Raw genomic sequence first — 20,637 nt, 5'->3', positions numbered from 1 at the left:
TGGAGGTGGAGCCGTATTCCTGAGAGTGTTTCTTCTTCCTGGGTGTGGCTGGTGGTGCTGGAGGAGTAGAACGAGAAGAGGTTCTTGGTGTGGTACCACCCTCTCCCACCACGGCGTCGAGTGTTATAGTAAGATTATCAGCACTTGGGTCGTCGAACGGGAGGGGTGCCACTGATGGGGTAACAGCGGCAGGTCGTTTGAGGATGACTAACTCTTTGTTGACTTTGGCGAGTTCTTGATGAAGAGACAGCAGCATGGGTCCAATGTCCTTGTGCCAGTTGACCATACCGTCGCGGGAAGCCCCCTAAGCCGTAGGGTACCACTAGTCGAGTCATGGTTGGGGTTGCCGCCATTAAATTGCCCACCTTTGTTAGGCACATCTTTAACCAGTACCTGCGGTTCTTGGCGGTATCCAGGGTGACGTTAGTGACGTAGTGAGTGTCGGCGGAAGTCTGCACTTGTTCCTGAGCTATTGGGTTTGACTCGAAGGGGGCTCCTGCCCCGAATGCAGAAATCAACCCCACAAAAGTGGGCCTGAAGTAAAGGACGGGCTCCTCTATGAGATCTTGTCCGTCGGAGGGGAGAGGGGCTATCTTCACAACAATGTCCCCCGGGGTAGACCGACAACGAATTATTGCCCTATTGGCATTACCCAGTCCTTCACGTTCCACACGGGCGTAGGAGAACGTCTTCCAGATGACGGAAGCCAGTCCATAGGGTCGCACAACAGCAGCCGCCAGCTCGTAGATGATGACTTCCCCCACCCCAAAGGCGTGGGAGTCAGTGATATCGTCACTGACGGTCTTGATACAAGCCAGAGACATGGTGAGAGGGCGGGTGCGGGGAGCTCGTCGTCGTCAACTGTAGTATAGTGTTCCAGGAGCGGCGGTGGGCGACCTTTAAATACACCTGTGACCCACCTGGGGGGAGAGGGGTGAAGGGGTGTGGGGTAGAGATCACCTTATGTGCCCATAGACACTCCGCCCAGACTCAAAGGCTGTAATCATATCACGATGTTGGAAGGTTAATTTTTCCATCTGCCAAATCTCTGTCTGGATCTCCTGAGATGAATACTCCTCATACCTTTTCACCGTTTCTCCAAATGACTTAAAAAACCGTTCTGGGGGAGCACTCAACACAAGACGGTCATAACAATCCCATAAGGCATATATCAATCTACTTTTGTGTTCGACAAACTTGTAGTAACGTTGAGTAGCAACCAAACGCTTCAATAGGGGAGATTTTTCTCCCTCCTCTACTGCCGCAGGGGGGGTAGAAGCTTTCTCCATGGTGGATACACAACTGAATATAAAGTCGTTTAAGATGTGCTTCATATAGGTTTTTTTTCAATACGGTTCCCAATGGGGTCTCCTATGGATACCCCTACCCCCTTTTAACTGTGATCTGGCGCGAGAATTACGTATAAAGGATGGGTCTACACCAGCCACCTTCAGTAAAATCCTTACATCTGCCTTGTCACCCGTCCTAAATTGCCCCTTAGTAAAGGCTATAGTTTTAATTATATCTAAAATATTTAAATTTTGCACAGGCTTTAATAAATTCCCGCGACTATCACATACCACCTGTTGACTGTTTTGTTCAAACATGTTCAATAATGTTTTGACGTGGGGAATTTCCCCTATTTTAAAATACACATTTATTAAGTTGTCCAGACTTGGGTTTTGGGGTGTGGTGGTGGCGGCTTTGTGGCGAGAGGGCCCAGCAACAGCTACCCGCATCTCAGGCGGTAGAATGGAATGTATCCTTTTTTTTATTTGTTTTTTTAAAGGGCGACGGTCGCACCTGTCCCGTGTTTTTTGTTGAAAGAAGCCCGCGGCGGCGGGCACCTGCGCGGCGGCCGGCGCTGAGGGGGGGCGGGCAATATCTTTTAAAGGTTGTCTGACCAGTCCCCCCTGTCTGGTAGGGCTATATCGTTCAAAGGAGCTACCGTGGCAACACCGTCCACAAGTTGTTGTTGCTGGAGGGGGTGTGGGGAGAGTGTCCACTCCCCCCACGCCATCATCACCACCGCTAGAGTCACAGCCAAGGTGCTTACAGCCGCCACCAACATTATTAGCCGAATTGTCCCATTTGCTTTCGTTTTTTAAAGAGAAGGACTTATTTCCACCTCTACCACTGGTGGAAGAGGGTGGAGCCACCTCATTAAGAGGCGATGGAGTACTCTCGTTTTTATTAAATAAATATTTTTCGGCAACGAGTCGTGGTACTAGGCAATATTCTTTCACCATTTTTTTTCTCTTCTTACGTAATTACTTAATTAGAGAGGAAATTAACGATACAGCCAAAGGTAACAGAGCTGCCAATATAGCACCACCTCTCCTAGAGGTTAAAATGATTTTCTTTTTGTACAATGGAGTTTTCTTACGCGCCACAGAACGAATGTCTTTCTGATACCTCTGTAGTCCATTAATTATCTGAGGTTGAACTGGGATGTTTCGTTTCAGAAAATTGGCAAAAATTTCACAAATTGATTCAATTTCCTGTCGTTTTAAAGCCTTGATTAGTTTATTCCGCTTCTTGGGTGATAAATTGTTTAATAAAAATAACAGTTGATGGTGTTTCTCTACGAGAGAGTCCTGATGAACTGTCATTTTTTTTTTCAAAATTTGACGATGTCTTGAGCTTTAATCCAGCAATTGCTGGAATCTGGGTACCCTCTCCACTTGACGAAATATTCTCTGTGTCCTTTCGATGTCTTCCTAGACTGTAATATCGTTATGGGGAAATAGTCTGGAAGCGTTGTTGAAATCAATTCTTGCTCATAAAACATACCACTGATCGGCTCGTTGGTTAAATCTTTGACTTTATAGGTTGGGATTGGTTGTGTTCTATCGATATGAGACACTTGAAATATTTCTTCTGTATTTTGGGGCCAAAAGCCCTTGTGAAATGTATTCCTTCGCTTTGCTAGTCGTACATACTGCCCAACCTGCAGTTGTGGACTGATGGAAGTTATGGGGTGGTCATTGTTTAAATACATGACCTTAAACTGTCTTCGTATATCTTCAATGTTTTGCAACTTATGGATGGCATGTGGAGTATTTTTTAGTATTCTGTGGAAAGTGTGGTTGTATACATTCACAACTTTTGGAAGGATGTGAATGTATTGTAAAGAATTAGCCTGGGTCATATAATGATACAGTTTATGTTTTAAAGTTTTGACGGCCCGCTCCACTATACTAGATTTCATTTCCGAAAATACACTATATAACTTAATATTTTTCTTATTCAGATAATTTTGAACAGTCCTGTTGTAAAATTCTCTTCCTCGGTCGGTGAATATTCGTCTTACCCCGTGAAACTGAGAGGTTTCCTCTAACACCTTCTTTAGGGCAGCTACCACATCCGTTGAATTTTTTGTTTTTAAAGTTTGAGTCTGCATTAGGCGAGAATAAACATCGACACAAATCAAAATATATTTTACACCACTATTGTATTTTTGTAAACTACAAAAGTCTCCCAAATCACAGGCAATTATGGTGCGGGGTTTAGGAGCTAATATTTTTCGCCGAGGAAATCTAACTAAATTTCTTCTGTGTAATGTGTAAGATCGTTCCCCACGGAGAAATTCCCTCACATCTGCAGTACTGATGCTGGTGTCTTTAAGTCTGGCAGCCTTATACAATTTTTGAATTGATCCTGTGAAACCACCCGGGGTAGAAATGTCATTGTAGATGGAGGTAAGAATTGACCGTTTCTGCGTCGTTAAAGGCATTTTTTTTTTTTTTTTTTTTTTTTTTTTTTGTTCACATATGATAAACAATTTCACACTGGTCTTCATTGACAACCCCCGTTCGTAGTTGTAATGTCTCAGGAACTGTCAGATCAACCAATAAATAGCCATACTCTCTCTGGGATATTGCCCGTCGGTATATTTTGACGAAATTATTAATAGTTTTCCGCCCATATAACTGTCCACTTAAAATTTCAAGTTGGGTTATGTCTCTCTGCTTCATTAATATATAATGGGTACAATTCAGAGTTATTGTCCTAGCATATTTCCCCTGGGGAAACAAATTTGGACTAATTAGAATTACAGAAATATTATCGTGTCTGCCTCGGGTGAAGATATTGGCTATAATTGGACTCTGAATGGCTTCCAGGTATAAGTCATCAATTATATACAAAACTGACTCATTTGAAAAAGGATTCTTATACTCTAAAGGGTTAATCAGCCCTTGGGAGAGAGTAACCTTTTTTTGCAAAATGGGGTTCTTTGAAATAGGATGATCAGTATTATTTGCAGTTGACACTATAATTTTTGAGAATTTCCCGTGGTATTTAACACATAAATTTACCACCAGGCTAGTTTTCCCAGAATTGCTAAATCCAGCTACAAATATTCTCGCCGGTTGATGAAAAATATTAAGTTGGTCGTCTGTGGCAGAAGTACACTCCTCCATATTTTCCTCATAAATGATCCAATTACCTGTGGGACAGCCACTTATATATATATATATATATATATATATATATATATATATATATATATATATATATATATATATATATATATATATATATATATATATATATATATATATATATATATATATATATATATATATATATATATGAGAGTGGGTGAGTGTGAGTGAGAGTGTGAGTGTGAGTGTGAGTGAGTGTGTGTGTGTGTGTGTGTGTGTGTGTGAGTGTGTGTGTGTGAGTGTGTGTGTGTGTGTGTGAGTGTGTGTGTGTGAGTGTGTGTGTGTGTGTGTGTGTGTGCGAGAGTGAGAGTGTGAGCATGTATTCACCCCCCCCCCCAAGGAGCGCCACCCTCCTCAGGACAAAGGCGCCCCTACCTGGGTTTTTTGGGGCTCCCATTGAGATGACCTCCAGACGAGAGAAAAAAAAAGTTCTCTATAGCAAGTCTAATCCTTCTCTTTCACACAGGAGCTGTGAGATGTTGCATGTATTGTGTATTCACCCTCCAAGGGGTACCACCCTCCTCAGACCATAAACAGCCTACCTGGGTTTTTTTTTTGCTCAACTCCCATAGAGATGACCGCCAGACGAGAAAAAAAGTTCCCCATAGCAACCCTAACCCTTCTCTTTCACACGACGGCGGGAGGGGTTGTGAGGTATTGTATGTGGCAACACCGCCCCCCCACTTGATCATCAAATATAAGGACACCACACGCCCCTCCTTCAGTTAGTTAGTATACATACAGTTTGTGTTGAAACCTTCCACTCCCCATCCCCGTCTAGACTAACATGTAAGTAAATTAATATCTATTTCATATTTGGGGATATATATATATATATAAATATATATATATATATATATATATATATATATATATATATATATATATATATATATATATATATATATATATATATATATAAGAGAGAGTAGGGGTGTTTTGAGAGAGGGAGAATATATATATATATATATATATATATATATATATATATATATATATATATATATATATATATATATATATATATATATATATATATATAAGAGAAAGAGGGGTGTTTTGAGTGGGAGAGAATATATAATTATTTATTTTATATATTTTTTTTCCTAGGAGTGGGGGATAATGTCACTCCCAGGTGATATTTGCAACATTTGTGGTTGGAGCTCATCACCACAATTCGTGCATACAACTTATTGCTGCCTCCGCTGTGGGGAAGCTGTGTGTGTTCAATCTAGTGGAGTTCACAGGAGAACCTGTGGTGGAGGTAAGCCCTTATTTATTTATTTATTCGTATTTATTTCAAATGAGAAATATTGAGATGGTTTCCCCTATCTTCATGGGGGTATGGGGGCTGTGTGAGTGAGAGTGTGTATATTTATGAGTTATTTCCTTGTTAGGAGGTAAACATCACCGGCCTACCGGAGAGAGTGGTTTTGTATGCCTCATATGTGGTAGCGTCACCTCGAAGCCTCACCCCACTTTCACCTGCAGCAGTTGTGGGGTCACTTTGTGTGAGCACTTGACCTCTGAACATCTACAATCATGCCCCCAAGGTGAGTGAATAAACCCTCTCCCCAGTTTTATTATCTTAAGAAGCTTTCTTGAGGCGTTATGTCATGGGGTTTAGTAGAGTGTGATGGGTGTTGCCTTTTATTATTAATATTATTATTATTGTTATTATTATTATTATTATTATTATTATTATTATTATTATTATTATTATAATTATTATAATTATTTTTCAGGGGTGCTTCAGAGGCAGGTAAAGACATCTCAGGGGCAGGTAGGAGAGGAACTTCACCCCAAAGCCCAACGTAACAATAGCCCCTTAGGCGGTGGCGGGGGTAGACAGCCCTTTGAAAATGGGGGGGAGGAAGAGATGAGTGATGATGGTGATGGTGGTGATGATGATGGTGGTGGTGGTGGTGACATCCCTCAGGCAGGTCCTAGTGGTCTTAGACCCCATGACAACAATCGAGATAGAGATGGAAATTCCTCAGAAGGGGAGGATGTTATAGACATCCCTCACTTAATTAATAGGGTGGGGGCCCTGGGCGATCTCTTTACTAGAATGGAATATTCCATCCCCCCAGCCTTTGCCACAGATCCTGTAGGTCTTCTAAGCAACTTTAGAGAACTATTCTCTAACGAAATAGAGAATTACATGATTTCTCTGGGGGGTCATGGCAATTTTACTTCATCATTCAAAATCCTCCTTGAAGTGAAGGTTACACTTTTAAAGCAACGTCTCACAGAAGATGATGACTATAGGGAACACTTCATAACGACACCTGCTAGGCTGGTAACTCTTGAGGAGGTGGGTGATCTTATTGATAGTTGGGTGGGTTATATGATTACACGTCTGGAGGATCTCCTTTCAGAAACAGAGGGGAGTGGTTTTATATTATTTAATGTTGATTTCCTCAAAATCGTTATCTGTAATGGTAGTGTAAGGTCAGTTTTGGGGGATTATGTCCCTTATCCCCCCTTTTTAAGGGGCCGACACGAGGTCTTCAACCCAAACCCAAATGGTAACAATGGAACATGCATTATTCAATGCATTGCCGCTTTTCGGGCGTCACAACAAGGATGGAAATGGAAACGTATAGGAAGACTTGTAGAGTCTCACTCTAGGGTTCGGAAAATGGTCAAATACGAGCAATTATCTTTCCCTCTCTCATGGGAGGATATCTCTAAATTGGAAAATAGGAATAAACTCTCCATTTTTTTGTATTCAATTCACAAACATACAGACGGTGCCTATCACGTCTCTCTTTGTCGTCGTGGTAGCAGACAGTACTCAGACATAGTTCCATTATTATTATTGGGGGAGTCTCATGTAAGTCTTATTAAAGACTTAAATAAATTTTTACGGAACTTTACCCGCAGCCACAGGCGAAAGACAGTCTTCTGTAGAAGCTGTCTTTCTGAATATCAAAATTCTAGTGAGCTGTCTCACCATTCTGTTTCCTGCGACATCACGCAGAAAATGATTTATCCCCAGGAGGGGGACACCCTTCATTTTAAAAATACAGGGAAAGGTTACCCCCCTTCCCATGTAGCTTATTTCGATTTCGAGAGTGTCCTAAGCACTGAGGATTGTCTAGGTTCTGTTACAGCCATACATAGGCCTATAGCATACAGCTATATAATTGTTGATAGGAACCACTCCGTCATTGATAAATTTACTTATTTTGGGGGGGACAGCGTCACTCATTTCATGGAGCGAGTTGCCACCAAATGGGAAATAATCAGATCCACCCTACCCAAATATGAAATAGACATGTCTCTTGAGGATATGGTTCATTTTAGGAGACAGACTCACTGTCAGTTTTGTGAGGCGGTATTTACACCCACCAATTTCAAGGTTCAACATCATGATCACCTTAGGAAAAAACTCAATTATATTGGAGCTCTATGTAATTACTGCAACCTCCGCCACAAGAATGCTCTAGAGAGTTTAGTCCTAATTGCCCACAATATGTCTTATGACATGGGCTTAATTTTGAGGGAGTTTGCCATGGGTTCAAATATTAAGAGCAATATCCTCATGAGGCAGGGGACTAAATATCTTAAGGTAGAAATAGGCAACCTTAAATTTCTTGATTCACTGGCTTTTATTACGGGCAGTCTTTCGTCCCTAGCAAAAACCCACATTGATTCAGGCAGCCCCTTAACATTCACGCACTCAATGATAGAAGGTTTACCCGAAGAGAGTCACCACCTACTCTTAAAGGGTAAGCAGTTTTTCCCTTATGAATATGCCACAAAAATCAGCTGCTTTAATGATGCAACACTCCCCCCTATTGAAATGTTTTACAGCTCCCTAAACAAATCATCCATCACTTTGGAAGAATATAGACATTCTAAATTAGTATGGGAGGCTACGGGATGTGAGTCATTAAAGGATTATCTCCTTGTTTATTTAAGGTGTGATGTCGGTTTACTGGCTGACATTTTTACTCACCATAGGGTAATTCTAAATGATATATTTTCCTTAGAGATGACTCACTACTGTAGCCTTCCAGGCTTCTCCTATGATTGCTTCTTGAAAAGTAGCAAAATATCGTTGGAGTTAAGTGTAGATGTGACGTTGCACAATCTCATATCACAAAACATACGAGGGGGTTTTACAACTGCAGTTAGGAGTTATGCCAGAGCTAACAATCGCTATGTCAACCCATCTTTTAACCCCCAGGAGGATAGGTCTTCTTTCTTACTATACCTTGACTTCAACTCCCTTTACGGGAGTTGTATGACTAAGAAATTACCCTATGGTGGTCTAAGAAGGTTGTCATCTGATGAGATGAACTCCTTCATTAGCGAAGGGAAGATAATGACAGAACAGCCATTCTCTTCTAACAAAGGGTACTGGCTATTAATTGACACCAGACATGTGAGACCTGAAATAGCTAGACTAACAGACGATCTACCCCTTTGTTTACACCATAGGGGAATAAGTATGGAGGATATCTCACCATTTAGTAGGGGACTTCTGGAAACAAACAACATCACACACCTCCCCCCAAAAAAACAACAAGTTGGTAGGGGATCATCTCCCAAAGAAACATTATTTCATATCTCTACACCTCTTACAGTTATTTATTGAGATAGGTCTTGAAGTAGGGGCTATTCATGCCATTTATGAGTTCCACCAGTCTGATTTTATGGCAGAATTTGTTAACACCAACGTTAACAATAGAAATGCTTCCACCAGTAACGATAGGAAAACACTCTTCAAATTACTGACGAACAGTGTTTTTGGTAAAACACTACTGAACCCAGCCCGTTATGCCATCGACACCAAACTAGTGACTTCAGCTAGGGTCTTTTTACGAGAGGTGAAGAATCCTCGCTTTAAACGTATGGTGCATTTAGGTGACAATAAATTATTGTCTGTCAGTTCCAGACCATTCATTAAAATTACTCATCCTAATTACATTGGGTTCCAGATTCTTGAGCTAGCAAAATACAGTTTGTACCATTTTTGGTACAGGGTACTTAAGAACCACTATTCAGATAGGGCAGCACTGATATACAGCGATACAGACAGTTTCATCTTCAGTTTAATGACTGAAGATGTCTTTAACGAGATGGGGAAAGAACCCCTTAGATCATGGATCGATACCAGTAACTTCCCTGAAACTCACCCCTTGTATGATCCTTCTAAAAAGGGTGTTTTAGGTCTTTTAAAGTCAGAGGTTTCAGATAGACACATCCTTGAAGTTGTAGCTCTCAAGCCCAAAATGTATAGTTTGCTGTTGCACAACAATTCAAATTCCATTACCGCTAAGGGTATCCCCCGCGCTGTGCAAAGATCTTTAACTCATAACCATTTTAAAGAAACCCTTCACAACAATTCAGTAGTAAATACTTTTCAATACTACCAAATTAGGAATTTAGGAGGGCAAATGGTCACCACCCATAATACTAAGAGGGGTTTAAGTGCATTTGATGATAAACGCTATTACCTAAATAAATACAAAAGCCTAGGCTATGGCCATCCAGACATACCACCTGACCCCCACCCATCCACCTCAACCCAAGGGGTGACCGCTGGAAGTGAAAGTGATGACGTCATCGAGCCACACGGTGAGGAAGGGCGACACCCTTCCAGTGAGAGTGAACGCTATGACGACAGTAGCCCCCTAGGAGAGGAAGTAGAACCACAACACCTCTTTCTCCCTCTGGATGATGACTCATCGTCATCATCACCCCAGGAGGGGGAGGAAGACCCCACAACGGACCTGTGGGCACGGAGGAGGGGTCTAGTTAGACAATATTATGGGGGGGATTAGATTACGACTACGTTTAAGCCACTATGTACTTTTGTTAATATATTGTATAAAACAAGTGTTATTTCTTTTCACCCACTTTTATTTTGAGTATATATATATCCTATATAGGTCCGGACATATATGCACATAGTCCTGGAGGGACCATTCAGACTTGTTAGAATATATATATATATATCCTTAATTAGTCCTATATTTATATAATGAGTGTAGTGTTTAAACGGAGATACACAGTGTAAGTGAAATGTGGTGGGTGCACACCGTAGACTACAATTTGAGGTGGGTCTATCTGTCACCCCGCCTCTGATTCCTTTGTCCGATAAGTGGGCCTATCTGGCTCCCCGCCTCTGATTCCATTGTCTGATAAGTACCCCCCATTGTTTGTTAAGTGCGCCTATCTGGCTCTAATCATACTACTACTGGGTGCTCTGGAAGCTTGGCCAATGGAATTGTCAGGCCCTACCCTGGGGTACTAGGCCTCTTGAGTCCTCAGCCAACAAGGGCCAAGAGCCTAACCCCACCTCCTAGGCCTCCATGGTATCAACTAATCAAGTACCTAGCTAGGACTAGGCATGTGAATAGGGGTCTGTTCCCCTTGACAGAAATTTCATGTAACTGGAAAAAAGCAGAAACAAACCCTCGTGGGAACAGCTGCTAGCCAGCCATCCAACTAAATTTGATATGTACGGTTTATAGCTCCAAAATTCATTACTGGTAGAAGCAAGACAGGGGAAGAGGAGGACGAGTGGGGGGGTAGAGAGGGAAAATAGAGTGGCAAACGGAGAGGGCCAAGAGAGGACCTCTTGACTCAGGGATTATGACCAGTGAGGGTGGATTGTGACAAATGGGAGGGATGACCAAAGGGAGGGGGAGACGAACGACGGCAAGGGAGAGGGGAGAAGCCATGGACTGAGCACAAGAGCATTACATAGTGGTGTTCCTCCAACAGCCTTACCGTGCAAGTGTGGACTAGAGGCACTCCTCCAACAGCCTTACCGTGCAGGGGTGGAATAGAGGCACTCCTCCAACAGCCTTACCGTGCAGGTGTGGACTAGAGGCACTCCTCCAACAGCCTTACCGTGCACGTGTGGACTAGAGGCACTCCTCCAACAGCCTTACCCAGCAGGTGTGGACTAGAGGCACTCCTCCAACAGCCTTACCGTGCAGGTGTGAACTAGTGGCACTCCTACAACAACCTTACCGTGCAAGTGTGGACTAGTGGCACTCCTACAACAACCTTACCGTGCAGGTGTGGACTAGTGGCACTCCTACAACAACCTTACTGTGCAGGTGTGGACTAGTGGCACTCCTACAACAACCTTACCGTGCAGGTGTGGACTAGTGGCACTCCTACAACAACCTTACCGTGCAGGTGTGGACTAGTGGCACTCCTACAACAACCTTACCGTGCAGGTGTGGACTAGTGGCGCTCCTACAACAACCTTACCGTGCAGGTGTGGACTAGTGGCACTCCTACAACAACCTTACCGTGCAGGTGTGGACTAGTGGCACTCCTCCACCAGCCTTACCGTGCAGGTGTGGGCTAGTGGCACTCCTACAAAAGCCTTACCCGTAGGAGAGGTGTTAACTGCTGTATATGGGTCGCCAGTTGAGCGGGCGTGGCGTCGTTGCTGTTTTTGAGGGAGTAGCAGAACCTCAACACCACCTGCAACACCAGTCTCTGTAAACACCTTTATCAAGCTCAACACTGTGGTGAAGGGGAGGCAATACTGCTTGCAACATCGTAGTCATCACAGAAGTTAAGATATGATGTCAAATATTTAAAAACTTAAATAATCAACATAAATAACTACAAAGGAAGATGAGACATTGGTAAAACACCGCACATCCATCTCACACAACCAAATATCAACAGCCAGACAACACTCAGATTCACTCTACCATCTTCAAGACCGAGACACAACTCCACCATACTGCTCCAGTAACCATAGTAACTAAGGTAGTGAGGAGGATGAAGAACTAGGTGAATACTGTGATTGGATACCTATCAACGACTAGTTAAAGCGGTGTGCTGTATGGTGAGGTCTGGTGGTGTATGGTGAGGTCTGGTGGTGTATGGTGAGGTCTGGTGGTGTATGGTGAGGTCTGGTGGTGTATGGTGAGGTCTGGTGGTGTATGGTGAGGTCTGTTGCTGTATGGTGAGGTCTGGTGGTGTATGGTGAGGTCTGGTGGTGTATGGTGAGGTCTGGTGGTGTATGGTGAGGTCTGGTGCTGTATGGTGAGGTCTGATGCTGTATGGTGAGGTCTGGTGGTGTATGGTGAGGTCTGGTGGTGTATGGTGAGGTCTGGTGGTGTATGGTGAGGTCTGGTGGTGTATGGTGAGGTCTGGTGGTGTATGGTGAGGTCTGGTGCTGTATAGTGAGGTCTGGTGCTGTATGGTGAGGTCTGGTGGTGTAGGGTGAGGTCTGGTGGTGTATGGTGAGGTCTGGTGCTGTATGGTGAGGTCTGGTAGTGTATGGTGAGGTCTGGTGCTGTATAGTGAGGTCTGGTGGTGTATGGTGAGGTCTGGTGGTGTATGGTGAGCTCTGGTGGTGTATGGTGAGGTCTGTTGCTGTATGGTGAGGTCTGGTGGTGTATGGTGAGGTCTGGTGGTGTATGGTGAGGTCTGGTGGTGTATGGTGAGGTCTGGTGCTGTATGGTGAGGTCTGATGCTGTATGGTGAGGTCTGGTGGTGTATGGTGAGGTCTGGTGGTGTATGGTGAGGTCTGGTGGTGTATGGTGAGGTCTGGTGGTGTATGGTGAGGTCTGGTGGTGTATGGTGAGGTCTGGTGCTGTATAGTGAGGTCTGGTGCTGTATGGTGAGGTCTGGTGGTGTATGGTGAGGTCTGGTGGTGTATGGTGAGGTCTGGTGCTGTATGGTGAGGTCTGGTGGTGTATGGTGAGGTCTGGTGCTGTATAGTGAGGTCTGGTGCTGTATGGTGAGGTCTGGTGGTGTATGGTGAGGTCTGGTACTGCATGGTGAGGTCTGGTGCTGTATGGTGAGGTCTGGTGCTGTATGGTGAGGTCTGGTGGTGTATGGTGAGGTCTGGTGGTGTATGGTGAGGTCTGGTGGTGTATGGTGAGGTCTGGTGGTGTATGGTGAGGTCTGGTGCTGTATGGTGAGGTCTGGTGGTGTATGGTGAGGTCTGGTGCTGTATGGTGAGGTCTGGTGCTGTATAGTGAGGTCTGGAGGTGTATGGTGAGGTCTGGTGCTGTATGGTGAGGTCTGGTGGTGTATGGTGAGGTCTGGTACTGTATAGTGAGGTATGGTGCTGTATGGTGAGGTCTGGTGGTGTATGGTGAGGTCTGGTGCTGAATGGTTAGGTCTGGTGGTGTATGGTGAGGTCTGGTGTTGTATGGTGAGGTCTGGTGGTGTATGGTGAGGTCTGGTGCTGTATAGTGAGGTCTGGTGCTGTATGGTGAGGTCTGGTGCTGTATGGTGAGGTCTGGTGGTGTATGGTGAGGTCTGGTGGTGTATGGTGAGGTCTGTTGCTGTATGGTGAGGTCTGGTGGTGTATGGTGAGGTCTGGTGGAGTATGGTGAGGTCTGGTGGTGTATGGTGAGGTCTGGTGCTGTATGGTGAGGTCTGATGCTGTATGGTGAGGTCTGGTGGTGTATGGTGAGGTCTGGTGGTGTATGGTGAGGTCTGGTGGTGTATGGTGAGGTCTGGTGGTGTATGGTGAGGTCTGGTGGTGTATGGTGAGGTCTGGTGCTGTATAGTGAGGTCTGGTGCTGTATGGTGAGGTCTGGTGGTGTATGGTGAGGTCTGGTGGTGTATGGTGAGGTCTGGTGCTGTATGGTGAGGTCTGGTAGTGTATGGTGAGGTCTGGTGCTGTATAGTGAGGTCTGGTGGTGTATGGTGAGGTCTGGTGGTGTATGGTGAGGTCTGGTGGTGTATGGTGAGGTCTGGTGGTGTATGGTGAGGTCTGTTGCTGTATGGTGAGGTCTGGTGGTGTATGGTGAGGTCTGGTGGTGTATGGTGAGGTCTGGTGGTGTATGGTGAGGTCTGGTGCTGTATGGTGAGGTCTGATGCTGTATGGTGAGGTCTGGTGGTGTATGGTGAGGTCTGGTGGTGTATGGTGAGGTCTGGTGGTGTATGGTGAGGTCTGGTGGTGTATGGTGAGGTCTGGTGGTGTATGGTGAGGTCTGGTGCTGTATAGTGAGGTCTGGTGCTGTATGGTGAGGTCTGGTGGTGTATGGTGAGGTCTGGTGGTGTATGGTGAGGTCTGGTGCTGTATGGTGAGGTCTGGTGGTGTATGGTGAGGTCTGGTGCTGTATAGTGAGGTCTGGTGCTGTATGGTGAGGTCTGGTGGTGTATGGTGAGGTCTGGTACTGCATGGTGAGGTCTGGTGCTGTATGGTGAGGTCTGGTGCTGTATGGTGAGGTCTGGTGGTGTATGGTGAGGTCTGGTGGTGTATGGTGAGGTCTGGTGGTGTATGGTGAGGTCTGGTGGTGTATGGTGAGGTCTGGTGCTGTATGGTGAGGTCTGGTGGTGTATGGTGAGGTCTGGTGCTGTATGGTGAGGTCTGGTGCTGTATAGTGAGGTCTGGAGGTGTATGGTGAGGTCTGGTGCTGTATGGTGAGGTCTGGTGCTGTATGGTGAGGTCTGGTACTGTATAGTGAGGTCTGGTGCTGTATGGTAAGGTCTGGTGGTGTATGGTGAGATCTGGTGCTGTATGGTTAGGTCTGGTGGTGTATGGTGAGGTCTGGTGTTGTATGGTGAGGTCTGGTGGTGTATGGTGAGGTCTGGTGCTGTATAGTGAGGTCTGGTGCTGTATGGTGAGGTCTGGTGCTGTATGGTGAGGTCTGGTGGTGTATGGTGAGATCTGGTGGTGTATGGTGAGGTCTGGTGGTGTATGGTGAGGTCTGGTGGTGTATGGTGAGGTCTGGTGGTGTATGGTGAGGTCTGGTGGTGTATGGTGAGGTCTGGTGCTGTATAGTGAGGTCTGGTGCTGTATGGTGAGGTCTGGTGCTGTATGGTGAGGTCTGGTGGTGTATGGTGAGGTCTGGTGGTGTATGGTGAGGTCTGGTGGTGTATGGTGAGGTCAGGTGGTGTATGGTGAGGTCTGGTGGTGTATGGTGAGGTCTGGTGCTGTATAGTGAGGTCTGGTGCTGTATGGTGAGGTGTGGTGGTGTATGGTGAGGTGTGGTGGTGTATGGTGAGGTCTGGTGGTGTATGGTGAGGTCTGGTGGTGTATGGTGAGGTCTGGTGGTGTATGGTGAGGTCTGGTGGTGTATGGTGAGGTCTGGTGGTGTATGGTGAGGTCTGGTGCTGTATAGTGAGGTCTGGTGCTGTATGGTGAGGTCTGGTGCTGTATGGTGAGGTCTGGTGGTGTATGGTGAGGTCTGGTGCTGTATAGTGAGGTCTGGTGCTGTATGGTGAGGTCTGGTGGTGTATGGTGAGGTCTGGTACTGCATGGTGAGGTCTGGTGCTGTATGGTGAGGTCTGGTGCTGTATGGTGAGGTCTGGTGGTGTATGGTGAGGTCTGGTGGTGTATGGTGAGGTCTGGTGGTGTATGGTGAGGTCTGGTGGTGTATGGTGAGGTCTGGTGCTGTATGGTGAGGTCTGGTGGTGTATGGTGAGGTCTGGTGCTGTATGGTGAGGTCTGGTGCTGTATAGTGAGGTCTGGAGGTGTATGGTGAGGTCTGGTGCTGTATGGTGAGGTCTGGTGCTGTATGGTGAGGTCTGGTACTGTATAGTGAGGTCTGGTGCTGTATGGTAAGGTCTGGTGGTGTATGGTGAGATCTGGTGCTGTATGGTTAGGTCTGGTGGTGTATGGTGAGGTCTGGTGTTGTATGGTGAGGTCTGGTGGTGTATGGTGAGGTCTGGTGCTGTATAGTGAGGTCTGGTGCTGTATGGTGAGGTCTGGTGCTGTATGGTGAGGTCTGGTGGTGTATGGTGAGATCTGGTGGTGTATGGTGAGGTCTGGTGGTGTATGGTGAGGTCTGGTGGTGTATGGTGAGGTCTGGTGGTGTATGGTGAGGTCTGGTGGTGTATGGTGAGGTCTGGTGCTGTATAGTGAGGTCTGGTGCTGTATGGTGAGGTCTGGTGCTGTATGGTGAGGTCTGGTGGTGTATGGTGAGGTCTGGTGGTGTATGGTGAGGTCTGGTGGTGTATGGTGAGGTCATGGTGGTGTATGGTGAGGTCTGGTGGTGTATGGTGAGGTCTGGTGCTGTATAGTGAGGTCTGGTGCTGTATGGTGAGGTGTGGTGGTGTATGGTGAGGTGTGGTGGTGTATGGTGAGGTCTGGTGGTGTATGGTGAGGTCTGGTGGTGTATGGTGAGGTCTGGTGGTGTATGGTGAGGTCTGGTGGTGTATGGTGAGGTCTGGTGGTGTATGGTGAGGTCTGGTGCTGTATAGTGAGGTCTGGTGCTGTATGGTGAGGTCTGGTGCTGTATGGTGAGGTCTGGTGCTGTATGGTGAGGTCTGGTGCTGTATGGTGAGGTCTGGTGTTGTATGGTGAGGTCTGGTGGTGTATAGTGAGGTCTGGTGGTGTATGGTGAGGTCTGGTGCTGTATAGTGAGGTCTGGTGCTGTATGGTGAGGTCTGGTGCTGTATGGTGAGGTCTGGTGCTGTATGGTGAGGTCTGGTGCTGTATGGTGAGGTCTGGTGGTGTATGTTGAGGTCTGGTGTTGTATGGTGAGGTCTGGTGCTGTATGGTGAGGTCTGGTGCTGTATGGTGAGGTCTGGTGCTGTATGGTGAGGTCTGGTGGTGTATGGTGAGGTCTGGTGCTGTATGGTGAGGTCTGGTGGTGTATGGTGAGGTCTGGTGCTGTATAGTGAGGTCTGGTGCTGTATGGTGAGGTCTGGTGCTGTATGGTGAGGTCTAATGGTGTATGGTGAGGTCTGGTGCTGTATAGTGAGGTCTGGTGCTGTATGGTGAGGTCTGGTGGTGTATGGTGAGGTCTGGTGGTGTATGGTGAGGTCTGGTGGTGTATGGTGAGGTCTGGTGCTGTATGGTGAGGTCTGGTGCTGTATGGTGAGGTCTGGTGCTGTATGTTGAGGTCTAGTGGTGTATGGTGAGGTCTGGTGCTGTATGGTGAGGTCTGGTGGTGTATGGTGAGGTCTGGTGCTATATAGTGAGGTCTGGTGCTGTATGGTGAGGTCTGGTGCTGTATGGTGAGGTCTGGTGCTGTATGGTGAGGTCTGGTGGTGTATGGTGAGGTCTGGTGGTGTATGGTGAGGTCTGGTGGTGTATGGTGAGGTCTGGTGGTGTATGGTGAGGTCTGGTGGTGTATGGTGAGGTCTGGTGCTGTATAGTGAGGTCTGGTGCTGTATGGTGAGGTCTGGTGCTGTATGGTGAGGTCTGGTGGTGTATGGTGAGGTCTGGTGGTGTATGGTGAGGTCTGGTGGTGTATGGTGAGGTCTGGTGGTGTATGGTGAGGTCTGGTGGTGTATGGTGAGGTCTGGTGGTGTATGGTGAGGTCTGGTGCTGTATAGTGAGGTCTGGTGCTGTATGGTGAGGTCTGGTGCTGTATGGTGAGGTCTGGTGGTGTATGGTGAGGTCTGGTGGTGTATGGTGAGGTCTGACGGTGTATGGTGAGGTCTGATGGTGTATGGTGAGGTCTGGTGCTGTATGGTGAGGTCTGGTGGTGTATGGTGAGGTCTGGTGGTGTATGGTGAGGTCTGGTGGTGTATGGTGAGGTCTGGTGGTGTATGGTGAGGTCTGGTGGTGTATGGTGAGGTCTGGTGGTGTATGGTGAGGTCTGGTGGTGTATGGTGAGGTCTGGTGGTGTACGGTGAGTTCTGGTGCTGTATGGTGAGGTCTGGTGCTGTATGGTGAGGTCTGGTGCTGTATGGTGAGGTGTGGTGGTGTATGGTGAGGTGTGGTGGTGTATGGTGAGGTGTGGTGGTGTATGGTGAGGTCTGGTGGTGTATGGTGAGGTCTGGTGGTGTATGGTGAGGTCTGGTGCTGTATGGTGAGGTCTGGTGCTGTATAGTGAGGTCTGGTGGTGTATGGTGAGGTCTGGTGGTGTATGGTGAGGTCTGGTGGTGTATGGTGAGATCTGGTGCTGTATGGTGAGGTCTGGTGCTGTATGGTGAGGTCTGGTGCTGTATGGTGAGGTCTGGTGCTGTATGGTGAGGTCTGGTGGTGTATGGTGAGGTCTGGTGGTGTATGGTGAGGTCTGGTGGTGTATGGTGAGGTCTGGTGGTGTATGGTGAGGTCTGGTGCTGTATGGTGAGGTGTGGTGGTGTATGGTGAGGTGTGGTGGTGTATGGTGAGGTGTGGTGGTGTATGGTGAGGTGTGGTGGTGTATGGTGAGGTCTGGTGGTGTATGGTGAGGTCTGGTGGTGTATGGTGAGGTCTGGTGCTGTATGGTGAGGTCTGGTGCTGTATAGTGAGGTCTGGTGGTGTATGGTGAGGTCTGGTGGTGTATGGTGAGGTCTGGTGGTGTATGGTGAGGTCTGGTGCTGTATGGTGAGGTCTGGTGGTGTATGGTGAGGTCTGGTGCTGTATGGTGAGGTCTGGTGCTGTATGGTGAGGTCTGGTGCTGTATGGTGAGGTCTGGTGCTGTATGGTAAGGTCTGGTGCTGTATGGTGAGGTCTGGTGGTGTATGGTGAGGTCTGGTGCTGTATGGTGAGGTCTGGTGCTGTATGGTGAGGTCTGGTGCTGTATGGTGAGGTCTGGTGCTGTATGGTGAGGTCTGGTGCTGTATGGTGAGGTCTGGTGAGGTCTGGTGGTGTATGGTGAGTTCTGGTGGTGTATGGTGAGGTCTGGTGCTGTATGGTGAGGTGTGGTGGTGTATGGTGAGGTCTGGTGCTGTATGGTGAGGTCTGGTGCTGTATGGTGAGGTCTGGTGCTGTATGGTGAGGTCTGGTGCTGTATGGTGAGGTGTGGTGGTGTATGGTGAGGTGTGGTGGTGTATGGTGAGGTGTGGTGGTGTATGGTGAGGTCTGGTGCTGTATGGTGAGGTCTGGTGCTGTATGGTGAGGTGTGGTGGTGTATGGTGAGGTCTGGTGGTGTATGGTGAGGTCTGGTGCTGTATGGTGAGGTCTGGTGCTGTATGGTGAGGTCTGGTGGTGTATGGTGAGGTCTGGTGCTGTATGGTGAGGTCTGGTGCTGTATGGTGAGGTCTGGTGCTGTATGGTGAGGTCTGGTGCTGTATGGTGAGGTCTGGTGGTGTATGGTGAGGTCTGGTGGTGTATGGTGAGGTCTGGTGGTGTATGGTGAGGTCTGGTGGTGTATGGTGAGGTCTGGTGGTGTATGGTGAGGTCTGGTGCTGTATGGTGAGGTCTGGTGGTGTTCTGTTACATCACACTCAGCTTACTCTTGTGTAAAGCTCAACATATTAAGTTACGCTCACTATATAAGAAAGTCTCACAATACTGTGTTAAGCATACCAACTAAGACAAACTCACCATATAGTGTCACGCTCTCTGTATATGACAATCTCGCAGTATTGTGTTAAGCTCACTATGCAAGAAAATCTCACCATATTGTGTTAAGCTTTCCAGGCACGACAATCTCACAATATTTTGTTTAGCTCACCATATTGTGCTAAGTTTAATATACCATCATGCAAGACAATCTCCCCATATTCTGTTAAGATCACCATAAAAGACAATTTCACATATGATGTTAAGCTCACCAATGCTTCTTCCAAGACAATCTCACCATATTGTGTTAAGATCAACATACAAGACAATCTCACTATATTGTGATAACTTTACCAGGCACGATAATCTCACTATATTGTCTTAAGCTCACTATATGGTGTGGGAAAACTTGACTCAAGTAATTCATTTAAATTGATACTATTTTCGATAGCTACAAAGGACCGCCACTTTTTGTGAAAAAGTGCAAAACTAGGTAGAGCAAGGGGTTTGATATTAATTCCATGAACTAGTGTCCTAAGAATGTTATTAATTAATAATGCATTGAATAATAGAGGGACTACATAGTATGAGTCAAATTAACATTTCTCAAAATGGGGGGTTACATGCCAAAAGATTAATATATCCCAAGCATGATTCTGGCGCTGGTTCTTCGCCAGAGTAATAATAATATGAATGAAAATTAAATGGATTATAATAATACTAATTAGAGGCAAATGTACCTCAAAATATTACAGTAGTATGACCAAGTATATGGTCAAATCAATGGGTTAGTAGTATTGATCTCATTAGGAGATCATTAATGTAACTACATGGTTATTTCTCTACAACAACAATTAACAGCTTGGCTGTAAAATTAAGAGATGTGAAATCGATCGCCACATTCCACTGACGACGGGTTGCGTCGGGCAAATCGTTGCACGTGAAGGTGGGAAGCCTTGCTCCTTGCTTGACGTGGACTCAGGAGCTGAAAGGCAATTACAATGTAGAAATCTTCTACGTAAAGAAATAAGATATACCTAATAACACGGAATTCTTCCACATATAATTTAAGCG

The 20,637-nt window shown here is 46.2% G+C and overlaps 1 pseudogene; it reads right to left on the bottom strand.

The window, feature by feature from the left end:
- LOC138357297 (uncharacterized) overlaps positions 1 to 20,637 on the bottom strand; it is a 130,356-nt pseudogene that overhangs the window by 51,896 nt on the left and 57,823 nt on the right.

This window comes from Procambarus clarkii, chromosome 77, assembly GCF_040958095.1.
Source record: "Procambarus clarkii isolate CNS0578487 chromosome 77, FALCON_Pclarkii_2.0, whole genome shotgun sequence".
NCBI classification, from domain to species: domain Eukaryota; kingdom Metazoa; phylum Arthropoda; class Malacostraca; order Decapoda; family Cambaridae; genus Procambarus; species Procambarus clarkii.
This window is presented reverse-complemented; position numbering and strand designations above follow the sequence as displayed.